Source organism: Canis aureus, chromosome 6, assembly GCF_053574225.1.
Source record: "Canis aureus isolate CA01 chromosome 6, VMU_Caureus_v.1.0, whole genome shotgun sequence".
Taxonomy (NCBI): Eukaryota; Metazoa; Chordata; class Mammalia; order Carnivora; family Canidae; genus Canis; species Canis aureus.
The window spans coordinates 73,157,093-73,176,455 of NC_135616.1; positions in this window are offsets into that span (position 1 = coordinate 73,157,093).

Sequence of the window (19,363 nt, forward strand, 5' to 3'; positions counted from 1 at the left end):
TGCGGCATCTGCCTCCCCCACCCAGCAAGGCTTAATGGCCATGCTCTGACTTAAAAACACAGTCCCAGGGAAAGCATTAACATTCTGAGCTCAGCTGTGTCATCCCTGTTGCCATGGCAATGCCAGGAAATATATTTTGTGTCCGATAGTTATTTCTCCACACTAATGAAATGGACATTTTTCTTCAGTGAATTGAATCAAAACTAATTGAGTAGTAATCAGTCCAGACCCTGAAGTTCAGAGAAATGTAGTCTGACTAGTGCTTTGTAGAAATGCAGAAACCATTAACTATCTTCAAATGAGATTTTTTTTAATTAGTGGAATCTTAGCAACCTATTACAGGAGGGTGTGAGTGTTATCCCACAAAAAGCTCCTCATTTGTTTAGTGCTGGGAGGGGAAATTTATTTTCAATTAATTCAAGTGCTGATAGGGTTCTACGGTTTGTTGTGCCCTCTCCCCCAATAAATATCCTAAACTGATGTGTTCTTTAGAAGGACTTTAATACATATATACATATGCATGTGTGTGTGTGTGTGTGTGTGTGTGTGTGTGTGTGTGTGTGTGTGAGCGTATGGGTAATTTCTATTTTGGATTCTTAGATGTTTTCAGAGGAGTGTTTTTTTGCTGAGACCCGCTGTTCCTGAAGCCCATTGAGCAGTGAAGATAAAAAGGTGATTTCTTTTTGCTTGTTTGTTTTTGATATATCTCACACCTAAATCTGCTCAACTTCAAATTGCACCGTGTTGTAAACACACATGGAGAGATGGCTGGGTGCCACAGGGTCATGATCTTTGTCCTCATATCTAACTACAAAGAATGTTTTGATTAATAGTTCTTTTCATTTCAGTTTGGTTGGTGGGTATAAACAAAAACACAAGCACAAGCCTATCCCTTGAGTACTGACACCCCCTTCTAAGAATATAAGGTTGTGTATTATTACAGGTGGGTCTTTATCTCCTTTGAATAAGGACCTAACTCACAGCAAAGAGACATTTGGTTACGTGCAAACAGATGCCCTTCCTTTCACTGCAATAACCTAAAAAGTTGTCTCTAAATTTGTAAGACAGCTGGCTTGTCAGGTCTGGTCCCACAGCAGGCCGGGGAAGGCTAAATGAGTTCCCAATTTTAGACGTCCTGATTCTCTTTATTTGTCGAGTCTGCTGCCATGTGTCTGAGCACCTTTTGCCCACGGAGACTTCTTGTGTCATGTCACATGGCTTTGGGGAACAGGAGTACCAAGCCCTCTTTCCCTCTGTTGAGATGCTCAGCATCGGGGCATGTTCCTGAGGTTGCCATGACCTCTTCCAGGAAGGCTGTCTTCTTGGGGTTGGTATCAGAGGACATGCACCCCAACATTTGGTAAATGGACAAACAGATGAGTCATTTCCCCGGGTTGGAAGTCTAATGCTTCCAACCAGCACTAAGTTCACATTAAAAACTGATTGCCCTATAATTTTTAAGAGCAGCCAGACCTGCTGGCGCACGCTAGCATTTCCTCGAGGTGAGCTAAAGCTGCCTGGAGTCCGCCTCTCAGCCAGTTGGTGGGATGAGGCGCAGCGGAAGGAGCGGCTAAGGGGAGAGAACAGAGACTCAGCTCCTCCATACACACCTTCCGCTTTCATAGCCCGGGGGTCTAAAGTGGGAGAAGCTGCTTTCCTGTCACCATAGCAACCTCAGCGCATCACCCTGGGATCAGAGGGTTGAAAAGCAAGGAACGCCAAGCTTGGAGGAGTTAGGGGTGTTAGACAGAGGATGCATTTTTGCTAGAAATAAACACAATAAGGTGGCAGGGCAATAGAGGAGAGTGGATTTATGGTTTATGACATTCCTAAAATATCTTTATTTAATAATGAAAACTTCATTATCCGGGCCTGGGTTGAAGTGTTGCTATGGGCCCTCTGAGGATCCTAGCAAAGATCTTTCATCTTGACAGAAGTTCTAAATTACAACATTAGTGTTCTAACCGAGAGGCTGTTATTGCCTATTTGGTCTGTCCAGGGAAATGAGACACACGTTGCTGGAGAGTGGGTTATTGAAATCTAATAGCTTGGAATATTAAAAATGGGGGCTGGGTTGGGGGGAGGTCTCTCACTCTCCCCATGAGCTGGGGATAAATTAAGTGATAAACCTGGGATGTTTACCAAAGTTGCATTATTTTCAGGGAAAAAAAAAAAAGTAATTTGTCTTTATTATGGCCAAAGCCATTATCGCGTTTCACATCATTAAGAAACCAACGTAAGGAGACCCCTAAAGCTAATTTTCAGACCAACTATATGAACCTATTATGCCTTTATTTTCATCCCTGGTATTCCTACCTCCCTTTCGGCCGTGCAGCCTGACCTCCAAAAAAGTGTTTGGTCTTTGGATGTTTCAAAGACAATTAGGTCTAACTGGCTCCCGGTGTTTGACTAATGGTCAGAACAGATAGCTCTCCAGATCACAGTTCAATTTCCACACCTTCTGGCGGGGCTGGAAGATGGCCTGGCTGGGCCGGGAGAATCAGGAGAGGCCCCTGTGGGCCAGCCAACGGCTCTGGGCTCTTCTTTGCTGTGCCCCCTCGCCTCTCCTCTCTTGTCTGTGCTTCCCCGACCCCAACCCACCAACACAAACATACTCACCTTCATTTTCCGTCTCTAGGGCCAATCTCCTGAAAGCGGGGCAGCTGCCCCTGCAGCATAGTAACAATCCAAGAGTGGGCTTGCATGTGCTAGGCACTTTGTTTGGTGCTTCGGATGTACTGTCTCATTCAGGCCTTGCACCTCCCTGCTGAGGTGTAACTCAGGGCTCAGCTTCCTGGTGAGGCAGCCCGAGCGTGAGAGATCAGGCAACTACATAGGTCAGACCTCGCAGCACTGGGCCTTGCATTCAAGCCTTTTCACTCACAAACCTAGACATGCTGCTCTTAACTGCTATAGTATAGTGCCTTTCATGAATGGTGGTGCTAAAAGTTTTCTAGGGCCACGTTACCCCATATCCCTGCCCATATTCCATTAAGGCTTTCCTTAAGACAGACCCAATATTAAACATGCCCTTGCTGGGGCATCTGGATGGCTCCATGGTTAAGCGTCTGCCTTTGGCTCAGGGAGTGATCCCCGATTCCTGGGATCGAATTCCAGGTTCCGCATTGGACTCCCTGCAGGGTGCCTGCTTCTCCCTCTGCCTGTGTCTCTGCCTCTCTCTCTGTGTCTCTCATGAATAAATAAATAAATAATTTAAAACCAACCAACCAAAAGACACTCCCTTGCTTTAAGAAGGAGGTTAGATGCCCCTCTGTGAAATAGAAATATATTCCCTGGGGATAGGGTGGCAAGTTTGCTGCCTAGCTTGGTCAGTGGTGATATATCATCTCTTTAGGATAATACAACACAAGGTTTAGTTCTGCTGGAAATACTAAATGGGATATGACATTGCAAATGGCTTTTTGAGCTATGGTACCAGACAGGGCCATATCCCTACATGGGGGTTCTATTATGATTCGCTAGAAGGGTGATCACCAGTGTGGAAGTACAGAAGACTTCATTCATCGGCAGATAGCAGGGACCTGAGGGGTTACGGAATGCTTCGGTCAGGGTGATTGGAGAAAGGGATGAAGGAAGGCTCTCTGCTCAGGGCCAGCAGGGAGCACCCTGGGCAAACCCCAGATGGGCACCAGGTGTGTGTGCATGTGTGGGTCCACACATATACGGGATGGCCATGCATTGTGGAAACAAAGGGTATATGAAGGGTAAACTGAAGAAAGTTGGTGGCCTCCGACAAAAGGAAAAGCCAACACAGAGCCAAACTTTACCTTTTTTGTTTATTTAGGGCATGAATTCAGTGGTTTCCCAATCTGACCAAGGTTCAGAAAGCAGACTTAAGAACCTTCCCAGGTGGGGCATCTGGGTGGCTCAGTTGTTGAGGGTCTGCCTTTCGCTCAGGTCCTGATCCCAGGATCCTGGTATCGAGTCCCACATCGGGCTCCCTGTAGCGAGCCTGCTTCTCCTTCTGCCTATGTCTCTGCCTCTCTCTGTGTGTGTCTTGAATTAATAAATAAAATATTTAAAAAATTTTAAAAACCCCAAAAGAACCTTTCTAGGCACTACTCAAGACTCTGATTTAGTAAGCCTACAGTAGGGCCCTGGCATTCATACTTTTTAAACATCTCACTGGGTGATATCGACTGAGGACTCAGCCACTGGGCCTGTACAAACATGTGGCCCACACCCTCTACCATTACTCACTCTGCTTTCCTTTCCTCCCCATGAAACTGCTGCTGCTTACCACCTACTCACCAGGGCTCCTGGGGCAAGCACCCCTCCTCCGTGGGCCTTCCCTGACCTTGTCTACTTTAGGCTCCTTTGTTAGGCAATCTGGAGAGCTGTGTTCTCCTTCCCCAGAGCACTTATCTCAACTCGTAATTATATTCTTAGAAGGCAGGATTCCATGAACATGAAGCAAAGACTATATTTGTTTCATGGAACACCAATTTCTGGCCAGCATCTAAAACAGACCAGAACATGATTTGCTGATTAACAATGTATGTAATCTTTATTGTTTGTCTTACCTTGGGCTCCCTAGGCATTAGGGACGACTGAGGAACTTAATAGCTCTTTATTAGGGAGTGCACTCCAGTGGAAATGGCGGTTGGGATAAGAGAAACCTGAAATAGTCAAAGGACGAAGAGCAAATACCAGGGAAGCATTGGCTCAACCAGCTACGGCTTTGTAAGCAGCATCACTGATGGTCTTTGCTAGGCTTTCTTGAAAGGCCTTCCATATTAACTTTGTCTCTTTTGGGTCTGCCTCCCATTACTCAAAATTCAACCCCTGAGGCATGAGCTGCCCTGTACTTCTTGGTGGTGTCTTGGTGGCGGGTCCAGGCCACTGGTGTGGGCATCACTGCTGGGAAAGGGCTTCTGAGTGTGTTGTAGCCGTGGTGGCAGTAATAGTGGCTGGGCTCCCTTGGTAGAGCCCAAGCTGTTGTTGTGGTTACACTGGCTACAAAATGAGGCGACGTATGAACCTGGGTGAATAAAGGGATTCATCCCATATTCCTGCTGCAGGCTGGTTGAGTCTGCAAGTGAACTGTCCAGGGTCAAGATTGATGAGAAGGCAATGATGGTGACCACTAGGATGGTGATGGTGACAGTGCTACTCATGTGATGACTATGACAACCAAGGCTTCGTGACCTCCACATGGTGCCCTGCAGAGAGCTTTATAGAGAATTCCCATGCACGGAGATAATGCCTACGTACCCACTTTGAGAAGGGTTTAGGGAAGAATGACTCATTCCCAGCATCACCATCCTAACTGATACTCATCATTTCTACTGTAATCACCCCAAGACCTTCCTAAACTGGTCTCACTCCCTCCATTTCTTCTCTCCACTTCATCCTTCTACCTCTTGATCTTCCCAGAACATTGCTTTCACTGTGTCCATCCTTTGGTCCCTTTATCGTATTATATCAACTTAAAAAACCTCTACCTGTCAGCCAAGACCCTTCATCGTAGATCCACACTCCCTATTCAACTTGATTTTCTAGATATCCTTTTTAATGGGCTGGTTTCCTTGTTGTCCCTTGTATATGCTTTTGTTTGTTCTAAACCTCATATCTTTTTATTTGTTTTTTTAAAAAGATGATTTATTTGAAAGAGAGTGAAAGCATGAGCAGGGGAGGTGTGAGTGTGTGTGGGGGGGACAGAGAGGGATGAGGAATGGCTGGGGGAGGGGGAGAAGCAGGCTCCAGCAGGGGGATTATTACTATATTATTATTATATTATATACTATATATATACTATACTATATTACTATAATATACTATATTATATTATTACTATATTATTAATATCAGGGGGATTATTACTCCAGGATTATGGCCTGAGCCAAAGGCAGACACTTCATTGACTGAGCCACCCAGACACTCCCTTCATGTCTTTTTTAAAAATGCCATTTTTAAATGGCACTTTCTAGAGTGCAACAGGCTTTCTCCTGATCTCCAGCCATACAGATCCTTTCTATCCTTCAGTGTCCGTCTCAAGTTTCATATCCACTGCACATCTTCCTTCTATGTGTTGAATTGTGTCTCTCTAAAAGATGCACGAGTCCCAACCCCTGATACCTGTGAATGTGATCTTATTTGGAAATGGATCTTTGCTGATGATCAAGTGGAGAGGAGATTATGAAAGCAGACCCTCATCCAGTAGGACTGGTGTTCTCATGAAAAGATGAAACTGGGAGACAGATGCACACACAAGGAGAATGCCAGGTGAACATGAAAGCAGGGATCAGGGTGATGCTTCTCTGAATCAGGGAATGTGAAAGACTCCAGCAAACTACCAAAAGCTAAGGGGAGATGGAACAGAGTCTCCTCACAATCCTCAGAACAAGCCAACCCTGCCCACCTGGATCTTGTCTGGCCTCCAGAACTGTGAGCCTTTCTGTTGTTTAAACCACCCAGTTTCTGGTACTTTGTTAGAATAGCCCCCCAAAACTCACACATTTTCATAGAGTTTTCCAGCTCTCACTGCTTTTCTCATTTGACATTTCTAATAAGTCCAGTCTTTGCCTCACAACTTAGCATGTAAATACATTCTTGCTTCTATTGTGAACATTGATTATGTGCATCACATGTCTTGTTTCCCAGTTAAAGTGCAAGATCTTCAAAACTAAGACTATGGCGGAGTCATATTTCCTAATCAGAACTGGTGAATAGTAATTGCTCAGTAAATGTCTCTTCCTCTATCAGGCCAGGCCATATGAGAGGAAGGCCTGTCTGATAATATGAAGTTCTTTTTTTTATCTTTAGTTACAGTATGTGGGACCAGTGGATAAATATTACTTGGGAAATCATGCTGTAAGTACTAACAGCCAGGTCCAAACTGAGCTGCCGTCTTGGCTAACTACTTTAAGCAGAAGCCAAGGTATTTAGTTCAGTTGGTGCCAAGAGGCGAGGGGTACAGGTGGCTGCCTCCTGTTCTCCCAGATGAATACCTAAGGCTGAAGGCAGGCCCCCTTGGGAGCCATTTGACTCATTTCCAGGCCACCTGCAAGGCAATACCAGGCATATTTCAAAGAACCAGGAAAAGAATGATTAATAAATTTTGTTGTGTTGCCCATTCTTCTCATCTAGAGGGCACCATGACTTGCATCATGAATGGGGAAGGTAGGCTGGGTTAGCTCAACATTCCTGGTCCCAGACTGACACTATTCATGATAAGTATGCTGGGTTCTAGGCAGCCAAGAGATTGCATTTTAACCCTGAGCATCTCTTGTCTTCAGATCCTAGAAAGGTCCCAGGAGGATAAATAAGCTACTACCTTCTAAGACCTGATTTCTTAGAGCTAAAGACCTCATATGTCTTCCAATATATTTACATCAGAAGACCTGGCCAAGTAATATGTGTCTATACCTGAAGATGGCCTCTTTTCTTGATGGCTTTTTATGAGTTAGGTTTGTCATGAGAATATACAGGTTGTTAAGCAGGACATGACAGCTTCTGTCACTTTGTTAACATATTCCCAGGATGGCTCAGACAACTGACCACTTCTGAGGACAGTGCCTGACCTTAAGAACCAAGCCAGCTGGATCATTGTCCCCATTCAAACGGTGTCTGAGTGAAATGCACCCTGGTGGGGCTCCCACAACAGCAACCTCTGTGGAGTCGGAGTTCCCTCGGCTTCCATCCAGTTTAAGTCCTACTTGTCCTTCACGTGCTTCTCTCCAACCTGCCTCAGGAGAAATGCTTCCTTCTCTTCTTTCAGTTATGCCTCCTGAGCTGTAGTCCTGCCTTCTGAGGACCCTGTAATGTGAATTTCAAGCTGTCTGTAGAGCTAGGCTTTCGACCCTGGCCAGCTCAGAGTGCTCAGCATGGTGAACTTCTGTGGTCCTGGGGAGAAGCATTCACCAGGCAGCTATAAGTGACAATGAGTACAATCCTCAGGTGAAGTGCCAGCACTGACTAAAACACATGGTGTGTCACACTGAAAATGACATGTGACTATAGCTGACATTGAGGTGAGCAGTGAGCTTCTTCAGAGAGAAAAGAGGTGCCAGCCACATAGGAGGCACAAACCCAACCACTGGGATCTTCGGGAACGTATGGGTAATTCCTTCATGTTCAAAACCATTTGGATAAAATAAAATATACCAGTTTTTTGTAGATAACTGAACCGATATTTTTAAAGAGATCATCAAAAGTAGGAAGGTAGAGTGATGGGAAGGATTTTTCAAGGATCGGAGTATAACCCACACTCGTGTTATGCTTTTCCAACTATGTGTTTGAATCCTGCTTTTGCTACTAGTCACAAGAGAACAGATACAGATAGGGGGTGTAAGGCTATCAGGCTGAGAGGAGGTCTTCCTCCTGAGGCCCAGATTAAAACAGTTTTGTGACACCCCCATCCCCTAGGAGTCTCAGATTTCCCATTGGTCATTTACTTGCTCATGTGGGTGACTTACATTTCTTGTAGACCAGGATATTAAAAGTTGAGGACTGGACTCTCTAATGTCTCTTGAGGATAGGGACTCAATGCCAAGTTGGGTTCTCCAAGCATTTATAATGCTGCGCGACCTGGTAAATCTTTGCAACTCTTTGGACTCATAATACTCTTGCCTGTTCTTGCTGCATTTTCTTCTTTGAAAATGAGAGCCATGTCCAATAAAGCAGAGTTGGGATGAGTCATTTTGAGTGACAGGTACAGTAGAGACACTTTTACTGTTTGGCTGGATCCTGGCATAAATGACTTAGCTTTTTATAAAGCCAAGAATCATTTACTTTTTTGGGGGGGGAGTTAAATTTGGAGTAACATAAGGGTGTACCTAAAAAGATAAATTTCTAAGAATAAGGTTGATAAATTAGGTTGGCTTTGGAATTGAGTTGTTATCTCTCTTTCCAGATGGAATGCAAGCATTCTTGAACTATTAACACTGCCCTATCAAAGTTTTCATGATGGTTAAGTGAAATGAGAATGTGAAAACTAGGGTTGACACACAAGCCTGGAATTAAGAGCCTCCTCAAATTTTGCACCCAAAATTTCTTTTTCTCAGTCCTGTTAAAAATACCCAGCATGAGGTTTGGCACAGAAGTAGATAATCAGTATTCAGAGTCCGACCTTCTTCTTTGATTTCAGCTGATGGAATTGATTAGATGATTTACACCCTAACCTTTATGCTCCACCCCAGGCCTGTCAGTATTTCCTACTCTCGTCTAGGTCTCCAGGTCTGATGCCCAACCAGGGTCTCAGCCAGCACAAGTCCATGTGTGGATGGAAAGAGTGAGGTTTTTAGTCCTTAGGAAGAATCCAAGGAATTGTACAATTTTAAGCTGAATGACATCAATCTTGCACCTCAGGTGGGATGAGGATCCAGGTGGCAGATTTCATCTGTGGCACCAGGGATAACTGCAGTGTTAAAGGGAATGCTGAGAGTGCAATTTAAGTCCTTCTTAAGGTCTTCTTGGATTAGAGAAGGTAGGTTTTCCAAACACTCCTTGGTTCCTATTAGAGTGAGCCTCTCCCCTGAATTGACTCAGAAGATCCCGGCAGCAGATCCTGTGTTTAAATCTAGGCTTGCCACTCACTATGTGAACTTGAACATGTCATTTGACCTTTTTTTTTTTTTTAGATTTTATCTATTTATTCATAAGAGACACAGAGAGAGAGAGAGAGAGAGAGAGAGAGAGGCAGACAGAGGGAGGAGCAGGCTCCATGCAGGGAGCCCGATGTGGGACTCGATCCTGGGACTCCAGGATAATGCCCTGAGCCAAAGGCAGATGCTTAACCGCTGAGCCACCCAGGCGTCCCTCATTTGACCTTTCTATGTCTTGATTTGCTCATCAATAAGGCAAAATAATGTGGTATTTATTTCATAAAGGATGTGAGGAATATGTGTAAGGCACAGCATACCTAGTAAGCTCTCAGTAAATGTTATTCAGTGACATTATTATTATTTCAATGACCACATAGAAGAGGGGGGCCATAACTCAGCCAGAGAAATTATCTTGTGTAGCAATCTATTGTTTTATGTATACTCCTTTTGGGGAGGGAGATGATTTTGCTTCACACACACAAAAAATGCAACACAGGAGACTTTTAAACAGCCATACCCTCCTCTACATTTAAAATCTGACTCATTTCTCCAACCCAATTTACACTCTTTATTTAGAAACACACCTTTTGTTAGAGGAGCACACACCTGCAAAATATATATTAACAGCATTGGCTGCAGAAACTCAAGTTAAGAAACAAGAAGAAATTTTTTTTCAAACAAGAAGAAATTGAAGGAGCTAATATTAATGAAGTTCCAACCATGTGCTACGGGGAGATACATTATTTTATTATTTCTTCTAAAGAGTCATATAAAGAGTCTACTCTTGGGTCCCTTTTATAGATGAAGACATCAAACTAAAAGAAGTAAAATTTTCCAAGGTCAGAAAGACGGTAGATGGCAGAGCTGTGATTTGAACCTCTGTCAATGCTCATTTTATTAGACCATGGGAGTCTTGACAAGAGCCATCTTTATTCCCTTTCATGGTCTTTTCCTGTGTCCCCCTTGTCATCCCCATCCCATTCACCAATCCTGCTGTCCTTGAACTCTCACCCAAGGACCTTCTACGCTTCTCAAAGGAGAAAAATGAGCCTCACTGGCTCAGGAACACATTTGTTTGGGGTGTCGGAGAGCAGCATGATGGACAATAGGAAGCGGGGATACAATGCTGTAGTGCAGCTTAATTAAATTAGCTCAAGAGAGTGGTATATCCTGAAATGGGAACACATCCATTAATGCTGTTATTATTATCAAGGACACGAATGGCCCATTGAGGATTGATGAGAGAATAAACTGTCCATATGCTGTGAACCATAAGGAAACAATTGATAGGAAAAACCCAGCGAGGAACTTTGGATGGGATTGATAATGCGTCCTCCACAATAAAATACACACACACACACATACACACACACACACATCATAAAAGGGATGTATGCTTGGCATCTGGTTAATCAATGAACTGTGAAGGGACTGAGACAATAAAGTGAGTAGGTTCCACATTAATATTATAATATGATATGTTTATAGGATGGGAACACTCAAAAGTGATTCCAGCAGCAATGTATGGGAACTATTTTAATTGAGTTCGTGTTCTGTAACAGAAGCACAGACTTCATCCATCACTCAAAGAGGGGGGTCATAGGAAGGGAGGCTTTGGCCTCGTCTGCCCCTATAAGTGGCCTCTAGTTTTCATTAGATGTAACCTGTACAACGCATTATTTTACCCATTGACTATTTAGCCAGGGAGGTTGTTTTAGGAAGACAGAGCTTTGGCTGCCCTATACCCAAAGGATGTTAAAATAAAATATGCATATTTTAATGCCTTCCTGAAACCATAAGCCTGTTTTGGTTCACCGGGGATCCATCTCTGCCTGTATGATCTATGGTGTTATGGACAGAGGGGAGCTAGATGCAGCCAATTATACCCATGGAGCAAACCCGGAGAAGAAGAGATGTATTACAGGCTCAAGGAATGATTTGCTGCTGAAAAGGGGTCCATTAGCCCAGGAAAGAGGTTAGAGGGAAAAGGTTCACAGCATAAGGATGCAGATATGTGCCAGGGAATGTCATGAAGGGCTGCCAAGGGTGAAACAAAGGGGAACTCCCCACCTGGAAAATGTTCCTCCTGATAGCAATCTGTTCCAAGTGAAATCAAATGGTTTGCAAAAATGTGCTGGAAATCACAAACGTTTTGTGGGGTTGGGATGTGAAATCACTCAGTGATCAGGCCTTATGCATATAGCCTGTGGATGGCTTATGAGGATTGATCTTGACTCCTGATAGGGCCCAGTGGGTTTGCTCTTAGGCCCACACCTTCGAAACGGAGATATTCTCTTCAGCCTGTTCAAGTGAATGGAGCGGGACTCGCCTTCTGAGAGCCCCTGGCTCCTCCTGTCAAGCTCTAACAAGTCTCCGAAAGTGAGCCAGCACCAGACTTCTCTGTTAGTCTACTCCAGTGGCCTCGACTAGAGTGAGGGCTGGGAGTCTCCCACTAATTGAGTTGTGTATTTATGTGCAAGAATTTTGGGGCACCTCCTCTGTGATGAGTTCTGGGAATAGAGTGATGGCCTACATGGGCTCAGTCTTCTGCTCACAGAGCTTACTTATGGTTAGGGGTGGAGAGAGTTAGATTTGCAATTATGGTGAAGTGTGACCAGTTCTAAGGGAGAAGAAGTTCAGGTAACCATGGGAGCAAACAGCAGAGACTCTCCAACTAGACAAGTGTGAGAAAACTTCCCAGGGCAACGGTGTTGAAGCTGGGGGGAAAAATGGATTATTTCACAAAATTGCTCATCATCCTTTGAAAGGGCAATGCTAGCTCTCCAGTAGCATACCACACCCTCACCCCTTCCTTTTGTCTCCTGCTCCCCAGCCCTGAGAACATCCTTAGAGGTTCCTGAAAGGACCCAGCTCACTCATATCTTTGAGCCTTTTTATGCTGGTGTGTCCTTCTCACAAGTCAGTTCCTGTCTGTCCTTTAAAACTCTTTGCCCCAGGTAGTTTACAAAGGCCAATGTGCTTAGTGGTTATTGCAGCCACCAGCGGACCAGGATTCAGTCTGATTCTGCCCCTGAGCTGTGAATCCTTGGAGCCAGTTATTTCACGTTGCTGAGTCCCCCCTTTTTTTAATTTGCAAAATAGGGATAATGAAAGTACTTATTATTGGCATCTGATGGGACCTAATACATGGTGGTCCTCCTTCCTGCTCAAGCTTTAAATGAACTGGAATACATGACAAAATAATAAAGCAGATGAGAAACTGAACATCCCTTTCCTTAGTGATTAAGCTGGTACTAAAGAAAATGGTTGTTACCGTATTTTATTGATTCTAAGATGTACCTTCTGTTCACACTTAACATCATTTAACCAAAGGTGCATTTCATAATCACTGGCATCTTACAATTGCTGCTGGCCAGGTGGCGATCATGACAGAGTTGTTGGCGCCTACCCACACATGAACTTAGGTTATTCTTGGTGGCAACACCAGGCCACTGAACCTCCTGATGTTTCTGTCAATAAACTATTAAAGACCATTTAAGGGAGGACTATAAGTCCTGGTTGTTGTCTAGAAACCTTCCACTGACACCTTCTAAAAGGTAAAATGCCAGCATTAAAATCTGCAGAATGGATGTCTGCAGCTTGGAAGACACTCTGCGAGCAATATGAGGTCACATGCTATATCTTGATGGCAAAGACGAAAATGTTATACTGTAAATTAAAGATGTAGATAACTCTGAGTCAAATGTGATTTGAACGAACTTGATGTGGAATGTAAATTTTTTAAGAAAAATGATAGCCAACTTCTTCTCCTTTTCATGGGTACAAAAGAGTGATGTGTCATAAACACTACAATATGTCTAAATGAAACACTCTTGTTCAATAAGTACTAAAAAATTCAAAGTGATAGAAAGGACTGCATTGCCTAATTGTTAGTGTTTTACTTTCTTTGTGGTACATGAAATAATGCTTTACAGTTGATGATATTTTCCGTGAGATGAAATATGATGTATCCGGCAGCAAGCAAGGCTTCCAAAAGCTGAACCATAGAGCTAAGCCAATTTATCCATGAGAACAACAGTTGGGTGCTTCATACTCTGTAGAGACAGAGCAAACTTATGCTTCCTGTGGGAAGCTTATTCCCCAGAAAAGGGACACGGAAGAAGGAGCTAGATTACACATCCAATTCCTTCTTCCAAACTCACAAATCAGATTAAGTCGCTCTATCTCTGTGAGGTTGGGGAGCGGGGGGGAAGTGCGGAGAGTTTAGGAGTGTTTTACACACGGAATTTCCTCCACATGGAAGGAAAGTGCAGAAGTGGGAAAAGTGTCTCAAAGGTTTTGTGTGAAAATAAAATATAATGGACAATTTAAATATTACTTGATCATCTTCTAGCTTTCAGTGTTGTTGATGAGAAGTTTGATGCCAGTCTGATTCTTGATGTTTTATCATTTTCCCATCTTATTTGGCTCCTCCATCCTTTTGGGAAGATTTCCTTTTCTCTTTAGCTTTAGTATTCTGAAATTTCAAAAAAGGTCTGTGTAAGCGTGAGTCTTTATTTGGCACTTCTTAGGATTTTGTTCCCACCTAAATTTTGAAATGAATGTGTTTGTTCATTTCTGGGAAATCGACTGTTATTTATTTGACAATCTCCTCTTCTCTGTTTTTCAGATTTCAGTTTCAGAAACTCCATGCTGGGCCTCCTGGATTGAATGCCTATGTCTCTTATCTTTTCCATTTTTTCCATTTTTTTCATTTTTTGAGACTGTCCCAACCTTCAATTTCTAATAGTTCCCTTCCCTTCCCTCCCCTCCCTTCCCTTTCCCTCCCTGTCCTCTCCTTCCTTCCTTCCTTCCTCCCTCCCTCCCTCCCTCCCTCCCTCCCTTCCTTCCTTCCTTCCTTCCTTCCTTCCTTCCTTCCTTCCTTCTTCTTTCTTTCTTATGCCCAATGTGGGGCTTGAACTCATGACCCTGAATTTAAGATTTGTATGACCTACTGATAGAGCCAGCTAGGCACTCCCTCCAATAGTTTTCTTAAAAAAAAAAAAAAAAAAAAAAAAAAGTTTATTTGAGAGAGACCGAGAGAGCAAGAGTGGTGGTGGGGAGGGGAGGCCGGAGGCAGAGAGAGAAGCAGACTTCCCGCTAAGCAGGGAGCTTGACATGGGGCTCGATCCCAGGACCCCGAGATCATGACCTGAGCCGAAGGCAGATGCTTAACCAACCAAACCACCCAAGCACCCCTCCAATAGTTTTCTTATTGCTTCTTTTTTCATAGCATCTTACCCTTGTTTTATAAATCCAGTATTTTTCTGAACCTCTTTGGAGACGTTTGGCCCGGGCTGGAGGAAGTCAGAGATGTAAAGCCAAAGGCGTCTGGTTCTGGTACAGTAGACAGTGAATTCTACTGATGTGGTCCCCAGTGCTTCCCTGGTAGTGTGATGGTTTCTGCTACCACTGCCTCTTGGGGCGACACGTCTCGTGATGGCAGCTTGAGAACCTGCTGCCTTCTTTTCCCAGAAGTCTTGGCTAGGAAGTTGCACGCACTTTCTTGGCAGCCTTTGCTTCCTCAGATCAGAGCATATATTTACGGAGTAGCTACCGTGCGTTAAATTCTCTCCTGCTTTGATCCAGCATCTGGATCACAGTGTGTCTTCGATACATGCTTGTGGAATGGATGGTTCCATTTAAACGAGTTTCATAATTGTGTAGTATGTATTTTCTACTTAGGTGCCCAGGAGAATACAAAGTGGCGTGTGTCGTGGAACACGAGAACATTAACAACGAAAAAGTCACATCCAATTGAGGAACTCACAGTTTCGTGAGGGAATTAAGGCAGCACAGGGAACAAAACTCAAGAACAATACAAGACAGTATTCAGAGAAGACATGTCGGAATGCAGGCTTCGAAGTGCTCAGAAGGGAGATGTTGCTGGATTTAAGTATTGGAGCAGCTCCAGGAAGGACGAGACCTTTGGCCGGGCCAGGTGGACCTGTCACTTCCTTGTCACTGTTGTTCACGCAACGCTCTTTACATGACCTGCCTTCCTTCCAGCCTCTAGCCAAGAGGAAGCGAGTCCCAGGGCACTAAGTATGCTTTGCCACTCCCTGCTTGGATCCAGTACTAAGATGAGTTGTGATCATCTGCCCGGCAATCTTCTGACCCGGGCACCAGAAGCTTTGTGGGAATGTGGCCATCCGCTCCCCTCTCCTGCTCTCTGTTCATTTCTCAGGCTACAGACCAGCCCATCTATTGTCATCTCTTTGATTTGTATTCCGTCTTCCTCTGACGCCTTGCTGTTTTCTCATCCTTGTTTTCTTTTTCTGCCTAATGGCAGGTGGCAGTCGCTTGGACGGGACTCAAACTACAGCTATTTCTCCTTCTGCATAGATTTCTTACATTATTCCTACCAAAAGCTATTAAATGTTGCTGTTGACATTTTCTTGTTGGCCACATGACAATAACAACATTCAGATCTCTAGCCAAACACCTGCTCAGGAAATATGTTGCTGAAAAACTTGAAGCCTTTCTTCTCTCTGTCATTCTTATCCCAAACCCCTGGGCAACATGGACTCCGGGACATGGCTCTAAAGTTCCCACTTTTTGGCCTGGCACTCACAGCGCAGGGCGAGGTAAGGAGCTGGGTCAGGACCAGAACCCGGCTCTGATTTTTTGTTCCATGTGAGTCTCTTTTCACCATCTGGTCTACCTGCAGCCTTCCTCTGCAGCCCATGGGGACATCTCTTCCTGATGATATCCTATAGCGTGCATTGCCTAGGCCTCTCCTGTGGCTTTTTTCTGAGGGAGGAGGTAATCTTATTTTTTTCAATGGTCATACAGTACAATTGACCTCTTTTTCTTCCAGTGTACAGTTTCAAGTATTTTATTTTTTTATTTTTTATAATAAATTTATTTTTTACTGGTGTTGAATTTACCAACATACAGAATAACCCCCAGTGCCCGTCACCCATTCACCCCCACTCCCCGCCCTCCTCCCCTTCCACCACCCCTAGTTCGTTTCCCAGAGTTAGGAGTCTTTATGTTCTGTCTCCCTTTCTGATATTTCCCACACATTTCTTTTCCCTTCCCTTCTATTCCCTTTCACTATTATCTATATTCCCCAAATGAATGAGAACATATAATGTTTGTCCTTCTCCGATTGACTTACTTCACTCAGCATAATACCCTCCAGTTCCATCCACGTTGAAGCAAATGGTGGGTATTTGTCATTTCTAACGGCTGAGGAATATTCCATTGTATACATAGACCACATCTTCTTTATCCATTCATCTTTCGATGGACACCGAGGCCCCTTCCACAGTTTGGCTATTGTGGACATTGCTGCTATAAACATCGGGGTACAGGTGTCACGGCGTTTCATTTCATCTGTATCTTTGGGGTAAATCCCCAACAGTGCAATTGCTGGGTCGTAGGGCAGGTCTATTTTTAACTCTTCGAGGAAGCTCCACACAGTTTTCCAGAGTGGCTGCACCAGTTCACATTCCCACCAACAGTGTAAGAGGGTTCCCTTTTCTCCGCATCCTCTCCAACATTTGTGGTTTCCTGCCTTGTTAATTTTCCCCATTCTCACTGGTGTGAGGTGGTATCTCATTGTGGTTTTGATGTGTATTTCCCTGATGGCAAGTGATGTGGAGCATTTTCTCATGTGCATGTTGGCCATGTCTATGTCTTCCTCTGTGAGATTTCTCTTCATGTCTTTTGCCCATTTCATGATTAGATTGTTTGTTTCTTTGGTGTTGAGTTTAATAAGTTCTTTATAGATCTTGGAAACTAGCCCTTTATCTGATACGTCATTTGCAAATACATCACAATACAAGCATCCATTCAAAAACTGGAAAGAACTCAAATACAAAAGCTAACCTTACACATAAAGGAGCTAGAGAAAAAACAGCAAATAGATCCTACACCCAGCAGAAGAAGAGAGTTAATAAAGATTCGAGCAGAACTCAACGAAATCGAGACCAGAAGAACTGTGGAACAGATCAACAGAACCAGGAGTTGGTTCTTTGAAAGAATTAATAAGATAGATGAACCATTAGCCAGCCTTATTAAAAAGAAGAGAGAGAAGACTCAAATTAATAAAATCATGAATGAGAAAGGAGAGATCACTACCAACACCAAGGAAATACAAACGATTTTAAAAACATATTATGAACAGCTATACGCCAATAAATTAGGGAATCTAGAAGAAATGGACGCATTCCTGGAAAGCCACAAACTACCAAAGCTGAAACAGGAAGAAATAGAAAACCTGAACAGGCCAATAACCAGGGAGGAAATTGAAGCAGTCATCAAAAACCTCCCAAGACACAAAAGTCCAGGGCCAGATGGCTTCCCAGGGGAATTCTATCAAATGTTTAAAGAAGAAACCATACCTATTCTACTAAAGCTGTTTGGAAAGATAGAAAGAGATGGAGTACTTCCAAATTCGTTCTATGAGGCCAGCGTCACCTTAATTCCAAAACCAGACAAAGACCCCACCAGAAAGGAGAATTACAGACCAATATCCCTGATGAACATGGATGCAAAAATTCTCAATAAGATACTAGCCAATAGGATCCAACAGTACATTAAGAAAATTATTCACCATGACCAAGTGGGATTTATCCCCGGGACACAAGGCTGGTTCAACACCCGTAAAACAATCAATGCGATTCATCATATCAGCAAGAGAAAAACCAAGAACCATATGATCCTCTCATTAGATGCAGAGAAAGCATTTGACAAAATACAGCATCCATTCCTGATCAAAACTCTCCAGAGTGTAGGGATAGAGGGAACTTTCCTCAACATCTTAAAAGCCATCTACGAAAAGCCCACAGCAAATATCATTCTCAATGGGGAAGCACTGGGAGCCTTTCCCCTAAGATCAGGAACAAGACAGGGATGTCCACTCTCACCACTGCTGTTCAACATAGTACTGGAAGTCCTAGCTTCAGCAATCAGACAGTTCCAAGAATTTTAATAGATGTTGAGGTTTGTGTGACTATCACCACACCTAGGATACAAAAGAGTTCTAGTACTCCCCTAAAAAATCCTTTGTTATCCTTTCTTATTGACATAGACACTGTATAAGTACAAGGCATACGACGGGTTGATTTGATATATGTTGCAATGTGATTACTCCCACCAGCACCTCTACCACATTACATAATTAGCACTTCTTTTTTTTTTTGTGGTGGGAACATTGAAGGTCTAGTCTCCTAATAGCTTTCAAGGATATACTGCCGCGCTGTTAACTATAATCACCATGCTGTGTGTTCGATCCCCAGAACCTACTCATCTTCTCCCTGCCAGGTTGCACCCTTTGACCAACATCTCCCCGGTTCCCTTGTCCCCGGCCCCTGGTAACCACTCCTCCACTCCAGTTTCTCTGCATTCATTTCTTTTAGATTCTCAAGTGACGTTGGAGCAAACGGTGCTCTGTATTCTCGGTTAACGTTGTCCAGAGCTGATGTTCAGCTGGCATTGTTCCAGCGTGGTCATACAGGTTGTGAATATATCGAAAGGCTTCTGTGGTGCTGTGTCAATAACCGTGACTTTGAATCCCTAAGTAGACTTGCCCCCACTGGCTGTACTGACCCCCCACCCCAGGACCTTCCCAGACCTCCTTGTCACCTTGCTATTAGGCTTTCACCCAGCCCAGTAAGAGGCTTCCAAACCCTACTCCAGTCCTGTGGCTGGTGTTTATTTTTACTGGTCGATGTCCCCGGCATTCGGGTCAATAGACATTTTGAACAACAGTCATGACGTTGTGTGATCATCATGTAAATAGCTGCAGGGCTCACCAGCCTGTGCGGCCAGGGAAATGGGACTAGTAT